Source organism: Hippocampus zosterae, chromosome 15 (assembly GCF_025434085.1).
Source record: "Hippocampus zosterae strain Florida chromosome 15, ASM2543408v3, whole genome shotgun sequence".
Lineage (NCBI taxonomy): Eukaryota > Metazoa > Chordata > Actinopteri > Syngnathiformes > Syngnathidae > Hippocampus > Hippocampus zosterae.
Genome location: NC_067465.1, coordinates 17,467,643 through 17,479,329, shown reverse-complemented (window position 1 = coordinate 17,479,329; position 11,687 = coordinate 17,467,643).

Here is an 11,687-nt window from a genome sequence, read left to right as displayed (position 1 = left end):
GAATTTCCTCGAAGCGTCCGGAAGTCGGCTTCCATGGCCTCACCGAACTCTTCCCACGCTCTGGTTTTTGCCTCGGCGACCACCGAAGCCGCGTTCCGGTTGGCCAGTCGATACCCGTCAGCTGCCTCTGGGGTCCCACAGGCCATAAAGGCTCGATAGGACTCCTTCTTCAGCTTGACGGCATCCCTTACTGCTGGTGTCCACCAGCAAGTACGTGGGTTGCCGCCACGACAGGCACCAACCACCTTACGGCCACAACTCAGATTGGCCGCCTCAACAATAGAGGCACGGAACATGGTCCACTCGAAGTCAATGTCCCCCGTGTCCCCCGGAACATTGGAAAAGCTCTGTCGGAGGTGAGAGTTGAAACTCCTTCTGACAGGGGATTCCACCAGACGCTCCCAACAAACCCTCACAATACGTTTGGGTCTGCCAGGACGGACGGGCATCTTCCCCGCCAGGACGGACGGGCATCTTCCCCCACCATCGAAGCCTACTCACCACCAGGTGGTGAATAGTTGACAGCTCCGCCCCTCTCTTCATCCGAGTGTCCAAAACATGCGGCCGCAAATCCGATGATTCAACCACAAGGTCGATCATCGAACTACGGCCTAGGGTGTCCTGGTGCCAAGTGCACATATGGACACCCTTATGTTTGAACCAGTTGTTCGTTATGGACAGTCCGTGACGAGCACAGAAGTCCAACAAACAAAACACCACTCGAGTTCTGATTGGGGGGGGGGCATTCCTTCCAAGCCGCTCCAGGTCTCACTGTCATTGCCCACGTGAGCATTGAAATCCCCCAGTAGAACAAGGGAGTCCCCAGCAGGAGTACTCTCCAGCACACCCTCCAAGGACTCCAAAAAGGGTGGGTATGCTGATCTGCTGTATGGTGCATATGCACAAATAACAGTCAGGACCCGTCCACCCACCTGAAGGCGGAGGGAGGCAACCCTCTCGTCTACCGGTGTGAACCCCAATGTACAGGCACTGAGCCGGGGGACAATGAGTATGCCCACACCTGCTCTGCGCCTCTCACCGTGAGCAACTCCGGAGTGGAAGACAGTCCAACCCCTCTCGAGAGGACTGGTACCAGAATCCAGGCTCTGTGTGTGGAGGCAAGTCCGACTATATCCAGTCGGAACTTCTCTGCCTCACACACCAGCTCGGGCTCCTTCCCTGCCAGAGAGGTGACATTCCATGTCCCAAGAGCTAGCTTCTGCAGCCGAGGAGCGGACCGCCAGGGTCCCCGCCTTTGGCTGCCCCCCAGCTCGCATTGCACCCGACCCTCACGGGTGGTGAGACCATGAGAAGGGGGACCCACGTTGCCTCTTTGGGCTGAGCCGGGCCGGGCCACATGGGTGTAGGCCCGGCCACCAGGCGCTCGCCAACGAGCCCCACCTCCAGGCCTGGCTCCAGAGGGGGGCCCCGGTGACACACGTCCGTGCAAGGGAAACTGAGTACCATCGATTTTATTTTTCATAAGGTGCTTTGTGAGCCGTGCTTTGTCTCGTCCCTCACCTAGGACCCGTTTGCAATGGGTGACACTGCCAGGGGCATAAAGCCCCAGACAACTTGGCTCCTAGGATCATTGGGACACACAAACACCTCCACCACGGTAAGGTGACGGCTCACGGAGAGGCCTATGGTGTTCGTTTCATTTGTTTGTCATTTTCCCCACCCTTCCAAGTAATAGTTTTGTCAGAAAATGCGCCTGGTGCCCTTCCCCGAAAACCCTGCTGTCGGGCTCCATGCCTTCCTGGTTGCCACTCTGCTTTTCCTGCCGTCTCCGATCATTTCCGATGATGATCATGTGATCACTTTAGGCCAATTTGACAAAGTATTTTAAATAAAGGGTTAGCTAATTGCCCTGCTGAATGGAGAAAAAATAATGAAAATGGCTAAATTAGCCTTCAAAAGTCTTTAAAAGGTCCATAAATAAAAATAAAGTGGAAGAGTGGGAACCCTGTCATGGGTAGGACACCCTCAAACAAGAGACACAGAAAGAAATCTCTGAGCGAATAGGCTGTTCCCAGAGTGCTGGATCAAGGCAACTCTGTGGGAAGGAAAAAGTGTTGGCAGAAAACACTGCACAACCAGAAGAGGTGATTGGACCGAAGATGATTGTAGAGAAGGGCCAATTCCAGACCTTGGGGAACCTGAGGAAGCACTGGACTGAGTCTGGAGTAGAAGCATCCAGAACTACCGTGCACAGGCATGTGCAGGAAATGGGTCAAGCCACTTTTGAACCAGAAAGAGCGGCAGAAGCGGCTGACCTGGGCTACAGAGAAGTGGCCCTGGATTGTTGCTCAGTGATCCAAAGTACTTTTTTCAGATGAAAGCAAATAATTCGGACATCAAGGTGCCAAAGTCTGGTGGAAGAGTGGGGAGAAGGAAATGCCAAAATTCCTGAAGTCTACTGTCAAGTATCCACAATCAGTGATTAGTCTGGGGTGCAATGTCAGCTCATGGTGTTGGTCCACTGTCTTTTATCAAGGGCAGGGTCAATGCAGCTTGCTATCGGGAGATTTTGGAGCACTTAATGCTTCCATCTGCTGAAAAGCTTTCTGGAGATGAGGATTTAATTCTTCAGCACGACCTGGCACCTGCTCACACTGCCAAAATCACTGGTAAATGGTTTAGCAACTATAGTATTAACAGTGCTCAATTGGCCTGCCAATTCTCCTAACCTGAACCCCAAAGAGAATCTGTGTGATATTGTGAAGAGGAAGTTGAGAGACACCAGACCCAACCCTGTGGATGATCTTAAGGCCGCTATCGAAGCATCCTGGGCCTCCATAACACCTCAGCAGCGCCACAGGCTGATTGCCTCCATGCCACACCGCATTGAAGCAGTCATTTCTGCAAAAGGATTCCTGACCAAGTATTGAGTGGATGAGTGAACATAATTATTTGACAGTTAACTTTTTTGTTAAAAAAAAAAAAAATTTTTTTTTGGTCGAATGAGTAATTTTTTGAGATAGGAATTTTTGGTTTTACCTTTATTTTTTTGCCAAAATCATCAATATCAAAACAATAAAAGGCTTGAACTGCTTTAGTTGTGTGTAATGAATCTACAATATATGAAAGTCTAATGTTTAGCAGTACATTACAGAAAAAAAAGAACTTTCTCACAATAAGCTATTTTTTTAAGAAGTACCTGTATATCCTTAGTATTCCCAATAACATCGTTTTTCAATTTTCCGTTATCTTCCTCATTATTATTATCATCGTCATATTGTCATCATCATCAGTCAAGAGTGATGCACAGATATTTTTTTTTTTACATGTACCGGTATTTCTTTATCTTTGTCAGGTTATATGGTTAGTTATTAATGTCGTATTTCTTTTTTTTCTTCCTTTTTATTGTCATGTATGCATAATGTGTTATGATCTTACTTACCTTTAACAGGTTTATTTTGGGGATATTTTCGTTGGTCATATTATTTTCTTTTTTAATAAATGTAAAAAAAAGAAACTGTGAACATAATTTTAAATAAAAACAGATCTGCTAAAATTGTCTTGAAATGTCTATTTCATATTTAAAAAGAAGAATATTACCGCTGTTAGCTGTGCCCCACCCAGGGGGTGATTTTAAAAATATAAGAAAGATGTCAACAATAATTCAATTAATTGATTTGTACACTGTTTCAGAGGGTTCGATGCATGCTTTTGTCTGGGGTTTGGTCAAGGGGGCAACAACTGAAGCAGGAAAACCAGACTTACCTCTCCCCAGCTACTTGTTCCTGCTCTTTTCGGGGTTCCAGGGGCATCCTAATCAGATGCCCAAGTCACCTCAACTGGCTCCTCTTGACCTGGAGGAGAAGCGGCTCGATTTGCAGCCCCTCCCGGTTGACCAAGCTTCTCACCTTATCTCTAAGGGAGAGCCCGGCCACGCTGCGGAGAAAACTCTTTTCAGCTGCTTGTGATAGGGATCTCGTTCTTTTGGTCACAACCCATAGCTCGTGGCCATAGGTGAGGGTTGGTGAGATCTTGTCCCTAAACCAGAGAGGGCACCACCATCCTTTTCCGTCTGAGGACCATAGTTTCAGATTTGAAAATTCTGGTTTCTTCCCAATCGCTTCACACTTGGCTGCAAACTGCTGCCATAAGAGTTGGAGATCCCTGCTTGAAGAAACCAACATCACCATATCATCTGCAAAGAGTCGAGATGTAATACTGAGGCCACAAAACCAGTCTCCCTCAACGCTTTGGCTACCCCCAGAACAGAGATGTTTTCCTCCTTGGCCTTGAGGACCGAAGGGCGGTCCTTGCCCTTGGCCTTGGCCTCGGGTTGCCGGTCCTTGGACACAACACTGCCCCAGAAATTCTGTCCATCAAGGTTATGAACAGAATCAGTGACAAAGGGCAGCCTTGGCAGAGACCAACCCTCACTTGAAACGATTCCGACTTACTGATGGCAATGCTAACCAAACTTTGACATTCGTGTTATAGGCCGAATAGCCCGTATCAGGGGGTTCGGTACCCCATATTTCCGAAGCACCCCCCACAGAACTCCTTGAGGAACACGGTGGAACACTTTCTCCAAGTCCACAAAACACATTTAGGCTGGTTGGATGAGCTCCCAAGTACCCCCGAGGACCCTGCCAAGGGTGTAGAACTGGTCCACTGGTCCACTGTTCCACGGCCATGACGAAAACCACACTGCTTTTCCTGAATCTGAGGCTCGACTTCCTGACAGACCCTCCTCTCTATCACTCCTGAATATACTGTACCTTCTCAGGAAGGCTGGGTAATGTGATCCCTCTGAAATCGGAACACACCCTCCGGTCCCCCTTTTTAAAAATGAGGGACCACCACCTCTCAATCCAGAGGCACTATCCCTGATGACCACGCAATGTTGCAGAGGCGTGTCAACCTCGAGAGCCCCACAACATCCAGAGCCTTGAGGAACTCCGGGCGAATCTCATCCACCCCTGGCGGGGCTTTGCCACAGTTTTTTTAACATCTGTGACTTCAACTTCAGAGATCGAAGAGCCCGCCTCAGAGTCCTCAGACTCTGCTCCCTCTTATAAAGACGTGTTGGTGGAGTTGAGGTCTTTGACATTTTCTGCCCATCGACTCACAACGTCCCGAGTCAAGGTCAGCAGCGCCCTATTCCCACTGTACACGGTGTTAATGGTGCACTGCTTCCCCCTCATGAGACGTCGGATGGTGGAGCAGAATTTGCTCAAAGCCGTCAGCTTCCATGGCCTCACGAACTCTTCCCACAGTTTTTGCATTGGCAACCACTGAAGCTGCGTGCTACTTAGCTAGTCAATACCCATCAGCTGGCTCTGGAGTCCCGCAGGCCATAAAGGCCCAAAGGACTCTTTCTTCAGCTTGATGGCATCCCTTACTGTCCACCAGTGAGTTCAGGGGTTTCCGCCACAACAGCCACCGACCATCTTACGGGCACAAATCTGATTGGCTGCCTCAACAACAGAGGCGCAGAACGTGGTCCAATCGGATTCAATGTATCCCGCGTCTCCATGGACGTGGGAAAAGCTCTGCCGGAGGTTGGAGTTGAAACTCCTTCTGACAGGGGATTCTGCCAGACGCTCCCAACAAACCTTCACAATACGTTTGGGTCTGCCAGGTCGAACCGGCATCTTCCCCCACCATCGGAGCCAACTCACCACCAGGTTGTGATCAGTTGGCAGCTTCGCCGCTCCCTTCAGAATCAGAATCATCTTTATTGGCCAAGTATGTAGAACACACAAGGAATTTGTCTCCGGTACAACACGCTGCATTAGTATCATCGTAAACAACAAAATCATTGAACCATTTTAGAGTAACCAGTAGTTTTGTAGTACCATTTTGTAGTACAAGAAGAGTGACAACGTCAGTGACTGTTTAAGGAGTTAATGGCTAGAGGTAAGAAGCTGTTTACGTGTCTACTGGATTTGGTGTGCATGGATCTGTAGCGTCTGCATGAGGGGAGTAGCTGGAAAAGGTGGTGGGCAGGATGCGGGGGATCCCTGAGGATTTTCCATGCCCTTGTCTTGATTCTTGCAGTGTGCAAGTCCTCAAGAGTGGGTAGGGCGGTGACAATGATTTTTTCCGCCGTCCTAACTGTCCGTTGAAGTCGGATTTTGTCCTTTTTTGTGGCGGCCCCAAACCAAACCGTGATGGAAGAACACAGGATTGATTCGATGACTGCCATGTAGAACTGTCATAGCACCTCCTGTGGCAGGCCATGCTTCCTCAGCAGCCTCAGGAAGTACATCCGCTGCTGGGCCCTTTTCAGGATGGAGATGGTGTTGACTTCCCACTTCATGTCCTGGGAGACTGTGATTCCTAGGAACTTGAAGGTCTCGACGGTTGACACAGGGCAGTTGGATAGTGTGAGGGGCAACTGTGGAGAAGACTGTTTCCTGAAGTCCACGATCATCTCTACAGTCTTGAGCGTGTTCAGCCCGAGGTTGTGTCGGCTGCACCAGAGCTCCAGCTACTCCACTTGTTGGCGGTACGCAGACTCGTCGCCGTTTTTGATGAGACCGATGACCGTGGTGTCGTCTGCGAACTTTATGAGTTTGACAGCTGGATCTGTTGAGGTGCAATCGTTTGTGTAGAGAGAGAAGAGCAGTGGAGAGAAGACGCATCCCTGTGGGGGTCCAGTGCTGGTGGTGCGTATTGATGATGTTGTTGCTCCCAGTCTCACTTGTTGTGTCCGTCCCGTCAGAAAGCTAAGGATCCACTGACGGATCGTAGGGGACACACAGAGATGGAGAAGTTTGGGGGTGAGGAGTTCCGGGATGATGGTGTTGAACGCAGAGCTGAAATCCACAAACAGAATCCTTGCGTAGGTCCCTGTGCTGTCGAGGTGCTCGAGGATGTAGTGCAGACCAATGTTGACTGCGTCTTCCACAGACCTGTTTTCCCGGTAGGCAAATTGGAGAGGGTCCAGCAGGGGTCCAGTGACGTTCTTTAGGTGGTTCAGCACAAGGCGTTCAAAGGACTTCATGACCACAGACGTCAGGGCGACAGGCCTATAGTCGTTCAGTTCCGATGTTGCCGATTTCTTGGGAACTGGGATGATGGTAGACTGTTTGAAGCAGGATGGGACCTCGCACAGCTCCAGGGATCTGTTGAAGATTTGTGTGAAGACCGGAGCCAGCTGGTCAGCGCAGACTTTCAGGCAGGAGGGGGACACTTTGTCGGGCCCCGGAGCTTTCTTGATCTTTTGCTGCTTGAAGAGCCGTCTCACGTCCTGTTCGTGGATCTGTAGTGGAGAAAAAGAGGGGGGGGGGGGGGTAGGTAGAGTGGTTTCCGGTAGAGGTGGGTGTGTGTCATTCATATCATTAGTGATTGCTTTCAGGGCATTCCATACAGATGCAGAGTCGTTAGCAGAGAACTGGTTTTTCAGCCTCTCTGCATAGCTTCTCTTCGCGATTTCCTTTGTCAATTGGTTTCGGGCGTGTTTGTACAGTGCCCGATCTCCACTTCTAAATGCGGCCTCTTTCTCTTTCCTGAGTTGCCTGAGTTTGGGAGTAAACCATAGCTTGTTATTGTTAAAGGAGCAGAAGGACTTCGTTGGTACACACATGTCCTCACAGAAACTGATGTATGATGTTAGTGTCTGTATTCATCCAGTGTGCCCGTTGAAGTTTCAAAGACGCCCCAATCAGTGCAGTCTCAGCATTCTTGTTGAGCTAGCTTTGCTTCATCTGTCCATTTTTTCACACTCTTAACAACCGGTTTAACACATTTGAGTTTCTGTCTGTATGTAGGTATTAAGTGGATTAAATTGTGGTCAGAAAGACCCAATGCTGCGCGGGCGATCGATCGGTATTAATTTTTGAGTGTTATATGGCAGTGGTCTAGAAAGTAGCCTTCTCTGGTGAAACAGTCGATGAGCTGCTTGTATCTGTGAAGTTCACGGTTAAGATGTGCTCTATTAAAATCGCCCAAAATGATCAGGGGTGACTCTGGGTATTTTAGTTCGTTTGTTTACTTGTTCGGCTAGCGTTTGTATCGCTGCATAAGCGTTAGCTTGTGGCGCAATGTAAACACCGACTAGTAAAAAGGAGGTGAACTCACGTGGCGAGTAGAATGGCTTGCAGTTTAAAGACAGCGACTGCAGGTCCGGGCTGCAGTGTGCATCGAGCTTCGTGACATCAGTGCACCATTCTTCGTTGATATAGAAGCAAATCCCACTACCTTTCGATTTCCCTGATTGCTCCGTGTCGCAGTCGGCTCTGAGAAGGCGGAAGCCGGGTAGATGTAGCGCGGAATCGGGTGGCGGTCACTGAGCCAGGTTTCAGTGAAGCACAGCGCAGCAGAACGTGCAAAGGTTTTGTAGGTCTTTTTGTGAGGAGAAGAAGTTCATCCATCTTGTTTGGCAGAGATCGTAGACTCGCAAGATGGATCGATGGGTGCGGGGTTCGAAATCCGCGCTGCCGGAGCTTGATGAGTACGCCGGCTCGCTTCCCCCTCCTCCGGCGGCGTTTCCATGCTCCGTACAGCGCAGCCGCTCCGCTCGCGATTAGCTACGAAAAACCTTGTGGATTTTCGTGTGCTGGTGAAAAAAGACCGAGCGTAGACTCCCCAATGCGCAGCAACTTTTCCCTCGTGTAAGTTGGTCGCTCAGGGTCGCCAAAAACAAACGAAAACGACAGAAACAGAGATAATACTAGGTAGCGTGTGACCGAGGCTGCCATACTTGTCGGCGCCGATGGAGAGATCAAAACATGCGGCTGCAAATCCGATGATACGATCACAAAGTCAATCATCGAACTGTGGCCAAAGGTGCCAAGTCTTTGGCCACTGTGGAGCACCACCATTGACACCTTTATGTTTGAACATGGTCTTCGTTTTGGACAATCCGTGACAAGCACATAAGTCCAATAACAAAATACTACTCGAAACTTGGGGGGCGGAGCCGTTCTTCCCAATCACACCCTTCCAGGTCTCACTCTCTTTGCCCACATGAGCATTGAAGTCCCCTAGCAGAACGAGGGAGTCCCCAGAGGGAGCACTATCTAGCACTCCCAAAAGGGTGGGTATGCCGAGCTGCCGTTTTGTACATTGGCACAAACAACAGTCAGGTGACATTCCACTTCCTTGGAACTAGCTTCTGAGGCCGAGGTCCCCACCTCTGGCCGCTGCTAAGTTCACTTTGTACCCGTCTCCTATGGCCCCTCCCGTAGGTGGTGAGCCCATCAGAAAGGGGACCCACAATTACCTCTTCTGGCTTTGAATGATTAGCCTTTGCAAAAAAATCAAGGATGTATGCTCTGTTTTGAGAGCACATGTTTTGGCATCGACAAATATAATAAGCCTCATGAAAATGGTTTCAGAATTGAACAAGTTATGGATTATTTTCACTGCACATGCATTGCCTTTGCCTTCTATGGTAACAAACTTTGCTGTCGCATTTATTTGCCTCTATGTTACTCCCTAACAGTTATAATAAGTATAATACATTTCATTAATAAGTGCCTTTCAAAAACACTTTACAATCAAAACAGAACAATAAACCCACAGATAAAATTGTAAATAATAAAAGGAGAGATGACTTTAAACTGAATATGCGATTTTAAATATCGATTTTTAAATAGTTGACGACAGCAACATCGCTGTTGCGAGGAGCACTAGCTGACCCAGCCAGGCCGGCCAACACGGCGTGGTCCGCGGATCGGCCGCCGTTTCTGCCTGTTGTCTCTGCGTGGCCGGCGGGAGGACGACCAAAACGAGGTGATGCCCCTGGAGCCATCAAGGTGGAACCCCCGATGAGATCCGTGGTGATGCACCCCCGGGAAGGACGACGAGCGACGCCCGGGAAGCGGTCCAGCGCAGGCCGGGAGCCCGACCACCGGAAGTGAAGCCCAAGAAGCCCCACCACCGAGCACCGCAGCAGTGCCCCCACGGGCAGACGGAGGAGTGACAGGACGGTCCACAGCAGCGTAGCCCAGATACAGGCCCCGTCGAGCCCCACCACGCAGCGCAGAGGGGAGGAGAAGGTACAGGGCCCCGTCCGACAGCCAAACAGGCAGGACGCCGCGACAGCGCGACCGAGAACAACCGTTTAACGACCGACGGTCCAAAACGTTATCAGGCCCCGACAAGGGAAAAGTTGCTGCGCATTGGGGAGTCTACGCTCGGTCTTTTTTCACCAGCACGCGAAAATCCACACGGTTTTTTGGAGCTAATAGCAAGTGTAGCGGCTGCGCTGTACGCAGCATGGAATCACCGTCGGAGGAGGGGTAAGTGAGCCGGCGTGCTAGTCAAGCTCCGGCAGTGTGGATTTCGAACCCCACTCCCATCGATCCATCTTGCTAATCTACAATCTCTGCCAAACAAGATGGATGAACTTCTTCGCCTCACAAAGACCAACAAAACCTTTGCAGTTCTGCAGCACTCTGCTTCACTGTAACGTGGCTCAGTGACCGCCACCCGGATTCCGCGCTTCATTTACCCGGCTTCCGCATACTCCGAGCCGATCGTGACATCAGGGAAATCGAAAGGTGGTGGAATTTGCTTCTATATCAACAAAAAATGGTGAACTGATGTCACGAAGCTCGACGCACACTGCAGCCCCGACCTACAGTCTGTCTTTGAACTGCAAGCCATTCTACTCGCCACGTGAGTTCACCTCCTTTGTACTAGTCGGTGTTTACATTGCGCCACAAGCTAACGCTAACACAGCGATACAAATGCGAGCTGAACAAGTAAACAAAGTCGAACGAAAATATCCAGTCACCCCTGATCATTTTGGGCGATTTTAATAGAGCACATCTGAACCGTGAACTTCACAGATACAAGCAGCTCACGACTGTTTCACCAGAGAAGGCAACTTTCTATACCACTGACATACAACACTCAAAAATTAATACCGATCGATCGCCCGCGCAGCATCGGGTCTTTCTGACCATAATTTAATACACTTGATACCTACATACAGACAGAAACTCAAATGTGTTAAACCGGTTGTTAAGACTGTGAAGAAGACCAGAGAAGGCAACTTTCTATACCACTGACATACAACACTCAAAAATTAATACCGATCGATCGCCCGCGCAGCATCGGGTCTTTCTGACCATAATTTAATACACTTGATACCTACATACAGACAGAAACTCAAATGTGTTAAACCGGTTGTTAAGACTGTGAAGAAGTGGACCGATGAAGCACAGCGAGCTTTACAAGAATGCTTAGACCAGGAATATCCAAAGTCCATCCTGAAAAGGGCCCAGCAGAGGATGTACTTCCTGAAGCTGCTGAGGAAGCACGGCCTGTCACAGGAGGTGGTACGACAGTTCTACACGGCAGTCATCGAATCAATCCTGTGTTGTTCCATCACGGTTTGGTTTGGAGCCGCCACAAAAAAGGACAAAATCCAACGTCAACGGACAGTTACGATGGCGGAAAAATCATTGGCACCGCCCTACCCACTCTTGAGGACTTGTACACTGCAAGAATCAAAACAAGCGTGCACACAAAATCCTACTGGATCCCCGCATCCTGCCCACCACCTTTTCCAGCTACTCCCCTCAGGCAGGCGCTACCGATCCATGCGCACCAAATCCAGCAGACAGTTGAACAGCTTCTTCCCTCTAGCCATTAACTCCCTAAACAGTCACTGACGTATACTCCACCGCACCAGAATACTTCAAAAGCGCCGAAGGACATCTGCACAATTGCACACTTCTTGTCCTACAAATATTGCTACTGGTCACTTGAAA